We start from the raw sequence: 19,410 nt of genomic DNA, 5'->3' as shown, positions 1-19,410 counted from the left end.
TTTTATGCTTATTTCTATCATTCTAATTGTTCTAGTTCTGTGATGTCCAATGCAGTAGCGGCCAGCCATGTGTGATGATTAAATTCTAATTAATTAAAATTAAATGCAATTACAAATTTGGTTCCTCAATCACACTAGTTACATTTCTGTTGTTCAACAGCCACATGTGACAAGTGGTTTATGGAATTGGATGGTGCTGCTCTAGAACCCTTCCGTCATCCTAGAACATTCTGTGTAACAGCCCTGATCTATAATGATCATGGATTTTTTTAGGTAATTGAACATATTTTTCAATATGTCTCGAGGCAGCAGAAGAAAGGGCTGTTGGAGGTCAGGTTTGCCCCATGCAGGCCAAAAGGTGAAGGTACAAGGGGGAATCAGAGAGGACCTCCTCTCCGGCAAAGAAACTTGGTGGAGAAACCACAGAACCATGGACTGACAGGTTTGGGTCAACTTCCCTTGGGCTGAGCCCCTTCATGGTCCCCAGTGGTGGCAGCCTTACCCTTCCACATCTCATCCCAACACTACAACTTCCAGAGGCCAAGTGAGAAAGGTAATGTTCCCATGAGCCTCTAGGCAGCCTCCCTTCGTGTCTCACTGGCTGGAATTGCCTCAAATGCTCATGCCTGGACCACCCACTGCTTAGTAGGGTGGGATTGCCTCATCTGACTTACACAGATCAGGATTCACACTTGAGCTGGGAGAAGGGTCGCTTCTCCTGAGGAGGAGGCACTTGAAGTTAATGAGCATTTTCAGTGAGGAAGAGGGGAGAATAGGAATGTTCAGTGAACAACCAACAGTGTCCACTACTGGTGGCAAGTGATGGAAAACTCAATACAGTCTGACTTGATTTAAAAGCAAAGTATGAGTTCACCCAGTGGCATCAGATGCAGCTCAATTCCAGATTCCAACGATGTCACTAAGATTGGCATCTTGGCTTACAAAATGGCAGCAGAAGCTACGGATCTCACATGCTCACCAACATCTGATGGAAGAGGGGGAGCTGATGGCCGCAACAAATATCTCTGCATGTGTTATTGACTTTAATTGGGTGGCTCAATCCCTGGGTCACTGAGTGACCCTGAACCACTCATGGAAGCCTTGAGGCACTCTCGAAGTACTGAGCTTAGAGTGGAGGAGGGGAGGTCCCAAAGACATTTATTGCACTTTTTACTAGAAGTAGAGAAGAGCAGATGATGGGCATCCACTGGTAGATTCCACCACAAGATAGCAACCCAATGGCGAAGTCAGGAAAGGCCAAGACTTGGAGGCCGCACCATTCCCCTTCCCGAGGGTAGGGTCGGCTTTGGATGTGGACAGATGTTGCCAATTACAGGGAACAGAGAGGGTGGAAAGGGTGAGCGGAGAAAGAGCTAAAGACTGTTTCTAAATTAAACCAAGGTGGAATTCCCAGGAGCCACGACAGCAAGGAAAGAAGAAAAGAACACCTCTCTGAGCGCCCCCCTCAGTGAAAGGGCTCATTTCTATGAATGTTTGTCTAACCTTTTCTTCAACCAGGAAATCACAGTGGGGTTAGCAATTTTCTGCAGAGAAATTCTTTGGGTGACTTCTCTGGGAACAAATTTACATGGCACCCAATGCAAGCTGCATTATGTTTTTGCCTCAGTGGATTATGCATGCCTACAAAGAGATCTCACTGTGTGCTTCTCTGTACGTTCCTACCTCGAGATTCAGCCTTTGCTTCTCTGTGTTTATTAATTTATCTTCCTTTTATCCATCCATCCATTCATTCATCTGTCTGCCCATCCATCTACTCAAATTTTCTATCTGTCTTTATATTACACTTTTATTGATTTTCATCGAGATTGAAGATCTTTGAGGAATGGTTGATTATTCTCTTCCCCTTGCTCAAGCAGACTGCTCTATGCCTCGAATCTTCACAGTGAGAGCTGAAGTCAGACTGTGAATCATTTATTCAACCACTGTTCACTGGGCATCCGCCATATGCAGGCTCAGTGCTGGGGCTGAGGACGTAGAATCATGGAGCTCGCAGACTAATAAAGGAGATGACATTGATCATATAACCATGGAGATAAATGCCAAATTACAACCATAAGAGAAGCTGCAGAGGGGATGTGACAGAGGCCATCCCACAAGTGCTCACCTCACAAAGACCCGCCATGTGCATTCCAAAGAGAGAGAGAGAGAGAAAGAGAGAGAGAGACCTACTGCGCCCCATGGCAGAATGGCACAGGGGACCCTCCCTCCAAGCCTGTCAGTCCCTCTGCTCTTTAAGCAAACTCTAATGCTCTGATGCATGTTTTCGGTAGAACACTGACCCTAAAACAGCTACCTCTTGAGGAGCTCAGCTCTTCAGAGGAGTAGAGCATGGGAGAGGTCATGGCTGGGGGCCTCACACTGAGTGACCACTCTAGGGCCCAGAGCCTCTCACCCTTACTGGGATGGCCCTCCAAAGAGACGACATGTAGATCTCTAAGTAGAAAGCTCCTAAGGAATTTTCTGTGCAGCTTCTGCCTTACCTGCTCTGTGGAGATGTCTCTGCAGGGGGTTTGGATCCAGCCAGTGATGCTCACGCCCACGGTGGGAGGATACAAATGTGAACGAAGCTCAGGGAGAGGGAGCGGTGTGTGCAAAGACCTTGTGGCTGGTGGGAACAGAGTAGGTTCAGGGTGCAGAAGGTTGGCAGAGCTGAAAGCAGACTGAGCAGCGAGATGTGGTACATGAGGAGTTGGAAGTTTGGCAGGGCTGGACCAGCAGGGGCTGGACAACTCCGGATGGGATTTCATTCCATGCTCAAAGAGCCGGGGGGGTTATGAAAGGTTTTAAACAGGGAGGACCTTGATCAATTTTTGTAGCCAACTTCAAATATCACAGGGTGTTCCAGATAGGCCCATCCTGCTCATTAACATAGCCACCCCCACCCCCCACATGTCATCGGCCAAAGCACGTCACAGGAAATTGCTGCATGCAGAGTATGTGAGCGCATCTTCCCCCTGCGGAAGGGCCCGCAGGGAAGGACGGGAACGTGAGGCTAACAGCCTGTTGGCGTGTCACGGAGAGGCTGGGATGGGGATAGAGGGAGTGAGAGGAAGACAAAAAGACCACAATTGAGACGAGAGGGAGAGGTCGAGCAGCCACCTGTCCCCTGCAACTTTGTGGACTGGCAGGCCTGCCTGCGGAAAGTTGTACAAAGTTTTTCTGCTTGATATGTTGAATAACCTCCTTAATCCTCAGGAAGGCCTGCTGGGGATAAATGTGTCTTTTCAGGGATTTGGGGATTTGGTTTGTATTTCCTTTGAATCCAGTGCCGTGCTGCCACCAGCTCAAAGGTGCAAGTCGGAACTCCCAGGTTAATTTGGGACAGAAATAACAACCTGATCTCATCTTAATTTAACTGATTAAATCAGCAACAACCCTATTTCTACATAAGGCCACATTCTAAGGAGTTGAGGGTTAGGACTTCAGCATACAAATAGGGCGGGGGGTGGGAGGAGGTCAGAGAACACAGTTCAACCCATAACAATTGGTAATTGCTAAAGGGCATTAGCGTATGTGCTGTGAGGGTATAGTATGGCAGCCCCCCATTATTCTCGGGGGATACCTTCCAAGACCCCCAGTGGATGCCTGAAACCGTGGATAGCACTAAACTTTATCTATTCTACATTTTTCCTACACAGACATACCTATGATAGAGGTTAATTTATAAATTAGGCACAGTAAGAAATTAGTAATATAGAATAATTAAACAATATACTGCAGTGTCACTACTCCTGTGCTTTGGGGTCATTTTTAAGTAAAATAAGTAAGGATTCCTTGAACACAAGCACTGGGATGCCGTGACAGTCGATCTGATCACCCAGATGGCCACGGAGTGACTAATGTGCATGGACAGCGTGGGTCTGCGGGACAAAGGGATGACTCATGTACCCGGCAGGATGGAGCGGAAGGACACGAGATTTCATCAGGACACTCACAAGGGTACACAATTTAAAACTTATGAATTGTTTATTTCTGGAATTTTCCATTACATATTTTCAGACTGTGGTTGACCATGGGTAATTGACATCTCAGAAAACAAAACCACGGATAAGGGGGGACTACTCTGCATCTCACTTCACCTCCACAAAACCCCTGGACATGTGTTACTATTACAGCTGGGGAAACTAAGGTTGAGAGAGCTATTTGTCCAGGACTTGTAAATTACTTAAGGGCATGAAGGGTTTGCATCTCCTTGGGCCTCAGCTTCCCCATCTGTAAGAGGGAGATGACACAGTTCCCCCTTAGTAGAACTGTTATGAGGATTGAATGAATGCAGACTGGCCATCCCCTGAGGTCTGTGTCTGGCCCACAGTAAGTGTTGTTCAATAACAAATGTGGATATGTCCCAGAGCAAGGGAGAAACCTGAGAAAGTCGAAGCAGCACAGCCGGCCAGGCTGGCAGCCCCGCATCCCATAGACCACATGGGATCAGCCTGTGCGTGTGGTTTGGCCCCTAGTGGTTTCCTGACGTTTAAAAACGGAAAGACTTCACCCAAGAATGTAAATTTCTGGTTTTGATTGAAGAATCCAGGAGATCTGGCACCATTCCCAGTACCCGCCTGTCTATCAGCTGCCCTGGAGCCTGAGGTCCTGCAGGGCCTTAACCTGTAATGGGATTCTGTAGCTCCTCCATCTCTTTAAAAATACTTGCAGCCTCAGAAGCCCCAGCACCACATGGACCACCTCTTCGTGTCTTCCTGTCCCCCACTCTGGGCTGTCCCCACCGTCCAACCTCTCTCTCACTGGGAGGCAGAGCCCAGCCAATCCTCCTGGCTCTCTTCACCCCTTGCCCCAGGTAAATCCCACATCCTGGAGGATTGATTCAGGGAGGGAAGTTCCAACAACTCCCCCACCTTTTTTCTCTTTCCTTCCTTTTTCTCTTTGTAAAAATATGTGTGTGTGTGTGTGTGTGTGTGTGTGTGTTTTCCCAGCCTTCCTTGCCTCCTAATTTACATCTGCTCGATTTTATCACATTGTGATGGCAAAATGTGCAAAAGCATTTGTAGAACTGAAATCAAATGTGCAGTGAGAGTGCTTCGCGGAGAGGTCCTGCTGCCCCTCCCAGAGTTCAGACCCCTACTCCGGGATTCTGCAAATGTCAGCCCAGGTGGGGTGGTGCCGGCAGCTCTGGGCATGAGGGTGTCCATGGATAGAAGAGGCAGGAGCTGGAATCCAAGCATTTTAGAGCTACCGGGATGTTTAGAGATATTGCTACAACCTTGTCAGTTTGAAAGGGAGAAAACAAGACCTGGAGAGATGACGAAACTTGTCACCTATTCCCCAAAGAGAAAAGGCTGGCAGAGGAAAGAGCCCAATACTTGATCAATTTCCTATAGATTTCTTTCCTGTTTTATATGAGGTTGAGGTTTCTTTCAGAGAAATTCCTTTTAATCTTTTTTTGCTTTGGGGTCAGACAGATCTGTGTTAAACTCTGGTTATGTTACTGTGAGATCCTGGAAAACGTATTTAACCATCCTGAACGTCAGTTTCTTCATCGATGAAATGAGAGAAATACAGGCTACCCTGAAAAGCTTATCATGAGGTGCCCAGGTAGGATGAGTTTGGCTGCAAGTGATGGAAACATAAGGACTGGCTGAGCTGAGTGCTGGGGTGCAGAGCGGAAGACGCCAAGTCCCCCAGCGGGAGCCTCCAGCATCCCTTCAGCAACTACTTACTGAGCATCTATTACATCCCAGGCATTGTCCTAGGTCCAGAGGACACAGGTGCTGTCCTGCTCTCATGCAATCGAGGAACACGTGTTGAATGCCTGTGTGGGCAGAGCACGAGGTGGCCCTGGGGGAAGCTTTAAGGCTAGAGGGGAGGAGAAGTGGAGCCGAGAAGGTGAGAACTGTGAGCTTAGACTGGGCTAGTGGTTCTCAAACAGGGGCAAATTTGTCTTCCCTCTCCCCGGACACTTGACAATATCTGGAGACAGTTTTGGTTCTCAAAATTGGGATGAGGAGGTGGGCTTTGCTAATGACCTCTAGGGGTCATCCTTTTCCAGTCATCCTGTTCCATTTAGCAGGGATGCTGTTAAACATCGTTTAACTAGGCCTGGAGGAGACAAATCCTGAATTAGGGAATATCGGTGGAGCTGGAGAGAAGCGGATGGATTGGAGGGAGAATTTTTCATTGAAATAAATGGGACACGAGCCGCGTGTGAGGCTGTCCATGTTTGGGTTGTGCTTGTGTGGTGTCGTTGTTTACTCAGCTTGTTTTCTGCTTCTTTGAAAAATACCAGCAGCAGGAACTCCAGGAGCAGATCCCCCAGGGCCCCCATCTAACTTCCTGCTGCAAGGGGCAGGCCTGCTCCCCGCACGGTAGGGGAACAGATACTGGCAAATGTTTTTTAGAGCCAAACTCAGGTCTTGTTTTTCAGGTTTAAAAAAAAAATGGAGAGGGGCAGGCAGTTGATGGCTTATTAAAGAACCTCTTGATCTTTCTGTTTACATGAAAAGATGCTTGTCTCTCTTTAAATGAACGTGTCTGCCTTTGCTAGGGGAAAGAGGGAAAAACGCCCTGAAACCACATTCCAGGGTGAGACTGGAAACTTTCTTATTAATTCCCCCAGAAAACATGAACCCAAGCAACCACTAAAAACCCAACCCAGAGTTAAGAAAATGCAATAAGTGGCCTTTAGGGAAATAAAAAATAAAGGCGAAAACCCCAAACAGGAAATAAACCCATTAAGTGGAGCGTTTTGGTAGATTCAATCTTGGCCTGGAACCAGAAGCCAAAGACCTGGCCCCTTCCCTGCAATTACTCATGGTATCCGGGTCCAGGCAAATAACTGCATCATTCATTCAGCATTTACTTGGGGCCACGACGTTCCAGGATCCAGGCAGGAAACTGATGGCACAGGGCAGGCAACTAGTCCTGTCTTCATGGAGAGTGTATTTGTTAGTCATCCAACAAACATTGCACCCACTGCCTTACTTATGACTCTGAAGTTCCCTTGCTCAGTCATTTGCTGGCTTGGGTCTTTCATGGCTCTCTCCATGTGGAAGGCCAACTCCAACATGCCCCCACTTCCTGCTATTCATGCATTGTAAGAGCTTCTCCCCTTTAGTGTAGGCTGGCCTAGGGATTTGCTTCTAGCCAGTAGAAGCTTCTAGCCAATACTAGCTTCCAGTCACTTTGCATAGGGCAAAGTGATGAAATATCACTTCCATGATTAGGCTACAAAAGACTGTGACTTCCATCTTCCTAATAGACTCTGTCTATGGCCTTCTTGCCTTGCATACTTTGAGGAAGCGGTTTTCCAGAAAGGCCTGTGTGGCAAGGAACTGAGGGTGGCCTCCAGCCAGTGGCCAGAAAGAACATGATGACTTCAGTCCAACAACCCAGCAGGAACTGAATCCTGCCAACAACCACTGAGTGAGCAAGGAAGTGGATCCCTCTCCAGTCAAGCCCTCAGATGAGACCTCATCCCTGCATGACACTTTGATGACAGACTTGTAAAACACTCTGCACAGTGGACACAGCTAAATTCTGCCTAGTTTCCTGACCCACAAAGACTATAAGATAACACATGTGTATTGTTTTGAGTTGTTACATTTGCTGGAAAGGACTGTGTCCCAGTTCCTGGGGCAGTGCCTGTACATAGAAGATGCTCAGTAAATGTTTGAGGGATAAATTAATGAGAAGTTTATGCCATGCCCATTGCCTGGCAGTGAGGGTGCAGTAACAGACAAATGCCACCCCTGACTTCTCAAACTTAAAATCCAGCAGAGGAATAAGGCCTGGTTATTCCTACATTTCTCTCACAATAGATTCAAGCACATGATAAAGAATTATAAGCCTAAAGAAAAGAGTAGCAAATTCTGATCTCAGTCCATGGGTTGAGGTGAGGCTATGGAAAGTGCAGTGGGGGAATGAGGGTTTAATTCAATGAGGATGAAGTAGCTACTATGGGTCTGCATGTGGGAGATCAAAGGGCAGAACAAAATCGTTCTTATCCACCTGAGAATTTCTAATTAATACTACAGAGGACAGCGTCAGGAAAAAAAAAAAAAAACACGTTAATAATGAAGAAAACCACTGAAGCACAAACAATGGAAGCAAAGAACACCCGGGTTTAAAGCCCAGCTAAGCCACTTCTAGCTGTGCAACATAGAGCAGGTTCTTCAACCTCTCTGATCCCTGGTTTTCTCACCTGTAAAATTCAGGAACCTGCTGATAGGATTATTGAGGGCAGGAGAGACCATGCCTGTAAAATGCTTTAAGGCATTTCTCAGCACAGAGGAGGTGCTTAGTACATAGAAACTGTGGGGACCACCCAGGGGAGACCAAGGGTGACGTGGAGCAGTGGAGGTGGCAGTAAGTGTTGTTCCAGTCATTGCTTTCCTTGGGGGTTTATACCCTTTCTGATCCTTTATTTGCATTTTGGTTGGAACCTGCAGTGGGAGAAACGATTAACATTGGTGATTAACCCACCGTCTTTACCCAGAAGTCATTTCTCTTTCGAAAATGGTTTTCTCTTGATGTTATGGTCCAGCGTTTCTACAGTCTCATCTCCGGGCTGCTCCTTCTCTGTCTCCTATGGACTGAAGCTTTACACATTGGCTTCCAGGTCCGGTCAGGGGGCCTCCATTCCTCTCACTCTCGCTTGCCTCAGGGATCTTAACTGCAACTGTGGCCCCACGTTCTGCCTCTGTACTGTGACTCTCAAACACGCACATGTGCCTAGGGCTCTCCTCCAGGTTCTAGACTATCTGTCCAACAGCCTGCCTGATGTGCCCACTGGGTGGCTCAAAGGCAATTCTGACCCAGTGTCCTCTAAAACCACACTCATGATTCTGTCCTCCCTAACATTTCCAACTTTCCAGCTCTGTGACAGAATCCATATCCATGCTGGTGAGACAGCCAGGATCCGAGGAGGGGTCTCAGCCCTTTCCTCTCCTCCCCACGTCCAGTTCATCACCAGGTCCTCTTGTTTTTTCATCAGACCTTGAGTCCATGCCCCCGGGTCCTCCTCTTCCTCGGCCACTTAGCTGGAAGCACTCAGCTGGGACTGCAGTCACCTCCTTGCCCCCTCTCCATCCTCTCCCACCAGAACAGCAGAATCATCAGAGCCTAAAAACATCAGATAAGGCGACCCCCTTGCAAAAACCCAGCGATGTTTCCCATTGCCTTTAGGATAAACACCAGACTCCTGGGAAAAATCAAACTCTTTTTAGGGGTCCATAAATTTCTTCATAATCCACCTTTGCCTATGTCTTCAGCCTCATGGGAAGCTACCCTCCTGCTCCCTGCTGGGCTCCAAAGGCACTGGGCTCCCTCCTGCAGGGCACTCCCGAAGGTGCCCACCCCTCCTTCATCCCAGCCACCTTCTGTTAGTTGACTCTTCCTTCAGTTCTCAGCTCAACCTTCACTCCCTAATGGAGCCCTCCCTGACTAGGTCAAATCCCCCTCTCCTGGGATGGCGTGCATCTCCTATTGGTCGCATACCATCATCTTTCTCTATCTTTCTTTCTTTCTTTCTTTCTTTCTTTCTTTCTTTCTTTCTTTCTTTCTTTCTTTTTTATACTTTAAGTTCTGGGGTACATGTGCACAACGTGCAGGTTTGTTACATAGGTATATATGTGCCATGTTGGTGTGCTGCACCCCATCAACTAGTCATTTACATTGGGTATATCTCCTAATGCTATCCCTCCCCCAGCCCCCCACCCCACAACAGGCCCTGGTATGTGATGCTCCTACCCTGCGTCCATGTGTTCTCATTGTTCAGTTCCCACCTATGAGTGAGAACATGCGATGTTTGGTTTTCTGTCCTTGTGATAGTTTGCTCTCACAATGATGGTTTCCAGCTTCATTCATGTCCCTGCAAAGGACATGAACTCATCCTTTTTTGCGGCTGCATAATATTCCATGGTGTGTATCTGTCACATTTTCTTAATCCAGTCTATTATTGATGGACTTTTGGGTTGGTTCCAAGTCTTTACTATTGTGAATAGTGCCACAATAAACATACGTGTGCATGTGTCTTTATAGTACCATGATTTATAATCTTTTGGGTGTATACCCAGTAATGGGATTGCTGGGCCAAATGGTATTTCTAGTTTTAGATCCTTGAGGAATCGCCACACTGTCTTCCACGATGATTGAACTAATTTATACTCCCACCAACGGTGTAAAAGTGTTCCTATTTCTCCACATTCTCTCCAGCATCTGTTGTTTCCTGACTTTTTAATGATCGCCATTCTAACTGGCCTGAGATACACCATCATGATATTTCTATTGTCATTTGCACACACGATTGATCAGCGTCTTTCCCCAAAGAGACAGTAACTACCATGAGGGCAGACATAGGGATCTCTGGATTCCTAACAATGAGCATAGATCAAGCCCAGGGTTGATGCTGAAACAGAACAAAAAAGTTAAACAATGTGCAAGAAATACAAAGTAATAGTAAAATGTAAAAAGCATGAATCACTGTGGTCTTTGGTGTCAGGAGAGCTCCCCAGTGTTGGGATTGTGCCCAAATGGAAGTTGGGGCAGCAAGGCCTTCTGCATCCTCGAGTGAGCCCCAGGGCTGTGGAGGGATAGCTGCAGCTCTAGACAAAAGCCAGGTGAGCACTCCTCAGGTGCTTGCTGCATCCACCATCACAGATTATTTCCTTGGCACCCACTCAAAGCTCCCTGCAAGTCAGGACTCTGCCCCCGTTGAAGCTGGAAAACACGCAGCATTAGCCTTGGGAAAAGGTGGAGAGAACTATCTGTCTGTGAAGCCTCCATGCAGCAGGGTGGAAGCCCATCTGGGACACAAGAGAGCATGGAGGCTCTGGAGCTGGGTTCTCAGTCTTGGCACTATTGACATTGGGTGGCATCATTATCTGTGGCGGGGGCTGTCCTGGACGTTGCAGAATGTTGAGGAGAGTCCCTGATCTCTATCCATTGGTCATCAGGAGAAGCCCCCAGTAGTGACAAGCAAAAATATCTCCAGACATTTCCAAATGTCCCAGGGTAGGGGGCAAAATCATGCCGGCTTGAGAACGACCGTTCTGGAGAATGGACCTCATCGATTGATTGTTTCATTCATTCATTTCCGATCTCCTACTGTGTGCCAAGCTCTCAGGATGCTGCAGGGAACAAGGCAGGAAGATCCCTGCCTTTTCAGTGCTTACAGTGGAGCAGGGCAGACAAGCAGATAAATAAATGCCCAAGATGAGTACAGAGGGTGGTGAGCATCTGGGATGTGATGACAGTGCATCTGCTCCAGGAGCAGGTGCTGTGAGTGTCTGCTCTCTGCTTTCCCCAGTGCCTAGCACAGAGCAAGTGCCCAATAAAAATATACTGCATGAACGACTCCCTGAAATAATCCATCATTAGCTGCCAAAGAGGGCTGCTTTGGATAGGGTGGTTAGAGAAATTCCTCCTGGGGAAGCAGATTCACAGCTGGTCACTGAATAGTGAGGATGAGCCACTGTGCAAAGACCTGGGGGAAGAGTGTTACAGGCTGTAAAAGCAGCATGCATTTTGTTCGAGGGCTGGAGGGGGTTTGGTTTGTTCCGGGTGCTTATCTGTAAGGTACTTGCCCCTCATTCACCTGGCTAAGTGCCAAGTGTCTGCAGGTTTCAGCTCAAAGCTGACTTCTTCTGGAACCCACTAGCCTAGAGGTGACTCTGACAGGCACCCCCACAGTACTCTGTTCTTCTCCTTGAGGGTCCTGAGCACATGCCAAGCAATTCTCCTATGTCTCACTGGATGGTGAAGTTGCTGGGGCCAGAGGGCCAGAGGCCACAACTGTTTCTCTTCACCTTTGGAGCCGCAGTTTCAGGACTGTGCCTGGCATGCTCAGTGAGCATATGGTGAACAAATGGATGGATAATGGATAGATGATGGATGGAAGATGGATGGATGGATGGATGGATGGATGGTTGCATGGATAATGAATGGATGGATGGTTGGATGGATGGATGGATGATGGATAGATGGATGTATTGATGGTTGGATGGATGCATGATGGAGATGATGGATGGATGATGGATGGATGGATGGATGGTTGGATGTGTGGATGGTTGGATGGATGGATGGATGGTTGGATAGATGATGGATGGATGCATAGATGGATGCATGGATAGTTGGTTGGATGGATGAATGGTTACGTGGATGATGGATGGATGGATGGTTGGTTGGATGCATGGATGGTTGGATGGATGGATGGATGATGGATGGATGGATGGATGATGGATGGATGGATGAATGGATGGATGGATGGTTGGTTGGATGCACGGATGGTTGGTTGGATTCATGGATGGTTGGATGGATGGATGGATAGATGGATGGATGGATGGATAAATGATGGATGGATGCATGGATGGTTGGTTGGATGGATGAATGGTTACGTGGATGATGGATGGATGGATGGATGGATGAACTGGAAAGAGCCTATGTGAAGCCCAAGCTTCTGAGAACTAAGAAAGTCCAAAGATGACTCAAGAAACAGAATAAGTCTCTTGGACTTTTGAATTCAACAACCTGATCTCCATTCCCCAACTTGAGCCCATGTCCCCAAGTCCTTGCTCCACCTTCACTGGAAGATGCCAAGAGCTGAGATTAGTTTCAAGAAGAAGACAGGAAGTTGATGTCATCCTACCATTAAGGAGTGATTCAGAGAACAGGTTTTTGGTTGCCACAGCAACTTTAAGTATCAGAGCTCTCTCTACAGACTTTGGATGTGTGTGTGTGTGTGTATGTGTGTGTGTGTTTGTGTGTGTGTGTGTTCAGGGGTGGGGAGGCTAGCACTCCTAAGTTCAGACAAACATTGAGACATTGAGACAGGATGTGAGCTGTCTATTAGATCTTAGAAGGGTGTTGTCAAGGGGAGAAGCTGAACTTGTTTTCCAAATCCCAAAGTATTAAACCTCAAGGGCTTAGTTTGAGGGCAAATAAATATCTATCGAGTGGCAATCTCACAAAATCCGGCATTCAAGAGAGGCTTGAAATGGAAGTTAATGCTTCCAGTTTGGAGAGGTATCACAGTGAGGCAGAAAAGAGGTGGGCTTTGGAGACATGCAGACGAAATTTTAAATCCCTGACTTTGTCTTTCATTATTGATTTGGCCTTGGCCAGGACATAAGTCTTCCAAATCTCAGTTTCTACATTTGTAAAATGTGTAAAATGAGAGTAACTCCCTCTTAAGGTAATAAGGATGGAGTGGGTCACAGTGTGAGGCAGGGACTGCATGTGCAAAGGCCTTGTAGGGACTTGGGAAGCATCTCTGGTGAGTGAGGGAGACCAGTGTGAGACTGGCTAGAGGGGTTGGCAGGAGCTAGACCACAAAGGGCCACATGGGGCTCCGCGGTGGATGATGGTGGAGGGTTTGGGTTACATCTTAAAAACACAGTTCTCAAAATACGGAGCCAGGCCCGGCATCACCATCATCCTCTAGGAACTTGCTAGAAATGCAGATTCTCAAGTCCCACCCCAGACCTTCTGAATCAGAAACTCTAGGGGTGGGACCCAGAAATCTGTTTTAACAAGCCCTCCAGTGCATCTATCTGATGCACCCTCAGAGTTTACAAACTACTGCTACGAGCAATAGGAAATGGTTAAAGCATTTTAAGCAAAGCAATGAGAGGATCAGATGCACTTTTGGAAAAGTTTCCCTCTGTCTTGAAGGTGTCATTGGGTATGCATCACCTTTGCTCAAAGAACAAGCACTGTTTATAGGTAGGGTTGCCAGATAAAAAACAAGAGGCCAGTTAAATTTGAGTTTAAATAAACAACAAATACATTTTTAGTGTAACTATGTCTCAGAGTACGTGTTATATTTTATCTGGCAGTCCTACCATAGTCACTGAATTTGGAGTCCCACAGTGAGCTCCAGCAAAGGCATGGCTGGTTGGACAACGAGTAGTTTCCTTGAAATCTTCTGGAACCTGGGGGTCACCTTTGAGATGAGCCCATCGATACAATTGCTCAATGCACCAAGACTTCCAGAGGAATGGTCTCAGCATCTACAGTGACTCACACTGAACTGATTAATTTCAGAAAGAAAAAAATAATAATAAAAATGACTGCGTGGTTGTTTATTACTGGGCTGCATTTCAGACAACTCCCGTGTTGCAATCTCGTGATTTATAGCTCTTTACTGGGCTGACCCAAGTTGAGAGAGGAGGCCTGTTCCACCCTCTTTGCTTGTTGGGCCCTTTTCACCTGCTGGGGACATCTGTGAGGCTGTGGAAGCTGTCCTTGTTAGAGCAGCTGCAGTGGCTTCCCCCACAGTGCCAAGCTGTGCCCCGCTTCTGGCCCCTTGGGGATCCACTCTGGGCAGTGGGCACGGCAATCTTTTAATCAACTGCTGTGATCTTTGGTTTCCAGATAAATACACCATGCACCCCTTGCTTCAAGTCATAGCATTTTTGCCCATTTTCCAGGCAAACACCTACCTGTGGGTTTTCTGTTCAACCCAGAGCCTCCGTCTGGTTTATGGAATTCTGTAAGAGGTTTGGAAGAAAACAGACTTGCACGTGATATTGGCTCCATCACTTCTTGGCTGGAGAACCCCGCATGAGTTCCTTTATCCCTCCAAGCCTCAGTTTCCCATTCTGTAAAATGGGAACCATAATAATCACAGCCCCTTTGTCACAGTGTTGCTGTGAGGTCTGAGTAAGGAAACGCCAGCAAGTGCATTTTTGGAGTAGGAGAACATGGGAGGTCTGGTGGGGGGGCCTCCTCACACGGGACAGGTCCCAGCCAACTACCCCGATGATGCCCAAGACGGAGAACATTGGGTGAAGCACTCTGGATGGGGAAACAGGCTAATGCTGGTAAAATGCTAGGACACTGGAAAATTACTGCAGCTTATTCTGGCTTCAAACAACAGGAGAGAGGGATGAGAAAAGGGGAACATATTTAGCAAGAAACAAATGAAGTCTTGTTTCTGCGCTTTTGCAAATGGAAGTAGATAAATCTTTTCTCCTAGTTGGCATTTTGCTTTATGTGCTTTGTGTTTTAATATCTTTCAGGAGCCTGGGTTATGAATGTGCCAATGGTTTCAAAAGCAATCCCCTATTTTTTTAACTGCCGTTTTAAGTTGTGAATTTCTTCTCCTCTAAAGTTGTCTTGCTTTAATGTTACATCATTTCGCTGAATCAAATGCACTTATTTGCTCACATCATACATTATGGAATATACATTCTATTATTTCCTTGAAAATAAAATTAATAATACATTTATTCCCTAAAAGAGTAGTGTGCTTATATTGGAAATTAAGGGCAAAAAAGAAATAAAAAGAAGAGAAAGGGGAAAAAACAGACTCCTACCACTCCAAGAGATACTCACTCTTTTAAAATAATGGTTTTGTTTCTGATTTTTACCTGAAGCAAAAGGTTATTAAAGTAAAAATTTCGGAAAATAAAGATATAAAAAAGGTAGATTAAAATTGCACTACACAGAGATAATGACTGTTATTTACACATACACACTACAAATTTGAGATCTAATTATATAAACTCACGACTAGTATAAAATACAGGTTTTAATCATTTAATTTTAAGCCGTGAGAATTTCCCATGTTATTTTGTTCTCTTGGAAAGCAATTACTTCTGTGGCTGTACAATAGCCACTCCTTCCTATGGCTGTGCCAGCTTCTGACCACCCCCCATCGTTGGGCCTTCAGGTCATTTCTAGCTTCTCCCCTTTGCATACGACTCCCCGAGTACATTTGCCCACTAATCTGTGCCCACATTTCTGAACGTGGCCTAAGGACAGATTTCTCAGATGTCTTCGTCTTCAGAGAATGCAACTATTTTAAAGTTAAAATTAATTCAGTATGAATCTTCTAATTTTATGTTGATGCTCTTAGAGCTAACTGGAATTGCCAGGGTGGGGATATGGAGAACAGGTTGCTGAATTCAATAATTTATTGAATGTTGGAAGGGTCTGAACACCTACCTGGGGAAAGTAAAATGAAATCTCGGCTCTTTCTGAAACATCTGTGCCTGTGTGGCAGCTGCCAACACAAACTTTGGTGCAATGAAACCACAACGCTCTCCATCAGCGCCGAACACAAAAGCGAGACAGCACTAGCTCACCAGAAGAGGTGCTGGGATGCTGAACTCCGTTCCCAGAAAGACACAACTTGCTCGCATTGCAAAATGTCTGCCGGGAGTTTCCTCACAGGGCTCGGTCGGCCTGGACTCCACTCCTGCTGACTGGAGCCATAAACTCAGCTCCAAACCTGAAGAGCCAGTGGCAGCTGTCCTGGGATTCACCCAGTTGCAATTTGGAATGGGTTGAAAGGCTGATTTTTATCTTGAGTGAATATTGCCAGGTTTCCTGGGATGAAAGGGAATCACAGGGATGAGACAGCCAGCAGCAGAGGGTTAGACACGTGGTGTGGTCATGCCCCAGCATGAGACTCTAGGCTTCAGGTTCTCCGGGCACAACCCTGCCCTCCCTGCTTCAAACCCTTAGCTCAGAGCACCTGGGCTTTTCAAAAGATGCCTTAAGCACCAGGCACTATTCCCAAGCCCATCTTCACCTATGGTACCTTCCCTGACAGTAAGATTAGCACATGCTTCAAATCCCAGGTTCTACTGTGCAACCTTGTGTAAGTCACTTAACCTCTCTGAGCACTAGTTTTCTCCTTTATAAAGTAGGATAATTTTATTACCTTCCTTCAAGGGTTGATGCTATGATTAAGTACACTAATGCATATAAAGTACCTGTAAGAGGCCTACCATGGAGTCATTACAGTTTTTGTCACCAGAATGTGAGCTCCAAGCAACAGGGACTTTGTCTTGTTTGCTGTGCACCTCCGGTTCCTAGAATGACCTGGCACAACTTAGCATACCAAAATGCATGCTGAACACACAAGGATCACTTACCCTGGACCTGCACTCTGAGCAGAGCGTCTGAGCCTTTGATTCCTATTTTCTGCTTCTAGGGATGTGTGCTGCTGCTTTAACTTGGATATGGATATTTGGGACCCTGTGAAAAACCACGCAAAGATGTGCTGATTTTTCTTATATGCCAAAAGAAAGCCTGAATGTATTCATTTGAACCCACGTTTCCATCTTTTGAGTACTTTTACATGCCAAGCCCTGTGCTGGATCCAAGGGTCTAGCCCCTCTTCTCTGGAGCAGCTCTCGCCTCTTGGCAACACCGCATGTATAGAAAATGGTAGCATCTAGACCGTATCCTGGGCTTAGGCAGCCAGGCTCTGGGGCATCCGTTATGGGCTTGGTGAAAAACTTCATGACAGTTAAAGTACTGTATAATGATGATAAAGAGGACAAAATACAAAGGATTACGGGGTATATTTAATACTGAGTTTTGTTTAAAGCTTCCAAATAAAATCTTCTCACCTTAGAAAAACAACTCGAACTTGCTTCCATACAGGTTCCTAGTTCATGCCAGATTTTTTTTTTTTTTTTGAGACGGAGTCTCGCTCTGTCACCCGGGCTGGAGTGCAGTGGCCGGATCTCAGCTCACTGCAAGCTCTACCTCCCGGGTTTACGCCATTCTTCTGCCTCAGCCTCCCGAGTAGCTGGGACTACAGACGCCCGCCACCTCGCCCGGCTAGTTTTGTTTTTTTTTGTATTTTTTAGTAGAGACGGGGTTTCACCGTGTTAGCCAGGATGGTCTCGATCTCCTGACCTCGTGGTCCACCCATCTCGGCCTCCCAAAGTGCTGGGATTACAGGCTTGAGCCACCGCGCCCGGCCATTTATGCCAGATTTTATGCTTGACATGATAACACACAATTTCTCAGCAAGAATTCTGTTAGGGATATCTGGAAATTACTCACTGTCGCTCTTTAGAAGAAGTTTTGAATAAATAAGGAATATAATTTTAAAAATCATTTTAAAAACAATATTCAAAAAAGGAACATAAAAGAAAAGGTGAAATTATATTGAAAGAATCCAAAGATTCTTTTAACAACATAAAATATTGTCATTTCTTATGACTGTATGAAATAATTTCAAACATGGAAATAACTTTTCCATACCATGCACTTCAAAATAGCCGTGATGCTCTAATTTGGAGAAGAGACAGGAATTGTGAGTGTGGTGACTCTGAAGCCAGCCTGGATGAGGCTAAAAGGACACATCAGCTGCAAATCAACACAAGCTGGGCTCTGGGCCATCTGGACCCCGCCCACCTGGAGCCTCCACCCAGCCTCCTGCCTCCGCCTCCCTCCAGCTACGCCTGGGGTGGCACATCATTCACTTTCAGCCCCTGAGACACGAGCTCCCTCAGTGCCCACAGGGGCCCTTGTCTTTGAGAGCAGAGGTGTGCTTGCTGTGGGATGTGGATGAACATGCTGAGATGCTGGAGGATCTCCTGGCTGATCTCTTGATCTCTTGGAGCATCAGACAAAGCACAGTTTGTGCCAGTTGTGTGGGGACCATGGGGCAGCCATTCACCTCACCCAGCTTGGGCCATCCTCCAAGGGTCCCTAGAGGAGGCTCCAGGCAGGGGATGGCTGGAACTAGAGCCCTGCAGACTTGGGTCTCTGACCACCCTAAGCCCTGAGCACCATGGGGGCCATGTCTCAGCACACCTGTTATGCACTGGTAGCTCACCCGTAGGACTAGAGCAGTGGTTCTCAAAGTGGGGTCCCTGGGCCTGTAGCATCAGCAGCATCGGGGAACTTGTTAGAAATGCATATTCTTTCCCGCCATCCTCTGCACTCTGTGTTTTAACCCGTCCCCCAGGTGATTCGGGGGAATGCTCAAGTTCAAGAAGCCCAGGTCAAGAATTGCTTCTTGTGCCTTACCAGCCTTCCTCTCAGCTATCTCAATCTCTTCCCCCTCTGCCAGGGAACACTAAGATCCTGAGAACAAAGTTTCACTATTGCTTCACCTGGAGAACAATGCAGATTCTTGGGCCCCGCTCCAGACCCATGGAGGATGATTCAGAGGTAAAGTTTGAGAATGAGGGACAATCTTGTTAAAATGAGTTGCTGATTTGAGAACCTGAAATTCTTTTTCTTTTCTTTTTTTTTTTTTTTTTTTTTTTTGAGACAGGGCCTCATTCTGTCAGTCCAGGCTAGAGGACAGTGGCAGTGGCACAATCTCTGCTCACTGCAACCTCTGCCTCCAGGGCTCAAATGATCCTTCCACCTCAGCCTCCTGAGTAACTGGGACTACAGGTGCTCATCACCATACCCGGCTAATTTTTTTTTGGTTTTTTTTTTGTTTTTTTTTAGAGACCGGGTTTTGCCATGTTGTCCAGGCTGGTTTCCAACTCCTTGACTCAAGTGATCCACCCACCTCCACCTCCCAAAGTGCTGGGATTACAAGTGTGAGCCACCTTGCCTGGCCAAGAACCTGCACTTCAAACCTGCTCCCAGGAGAGGCCGATGCTATGGACTTCAGCCACACTTTGAGTAGCAAGGAACAAAGTGCCCTGGAACAGGGCTGGTGAGCAGAGGAGG

This window comes from Colobus angolensis, unplaced genomic scaffold (assembly GCF_000951035.1).
Source record: "Colobus angolensis palliatus isolate OR3802 unplaced genomic scaffold, Cang.pa_1.0 Scaffold156, whole genome shotgun sequence".
NCBI classification, from domain to species: domain Eukaryota; kingdom Metazoa; phylum Chordata; class Mammalia; order Primates; family Cercopithecidae; genus Colobus; species Colobus angolensis.
This window is presented reverse-complemented; position numbering follows the sequence as displayed.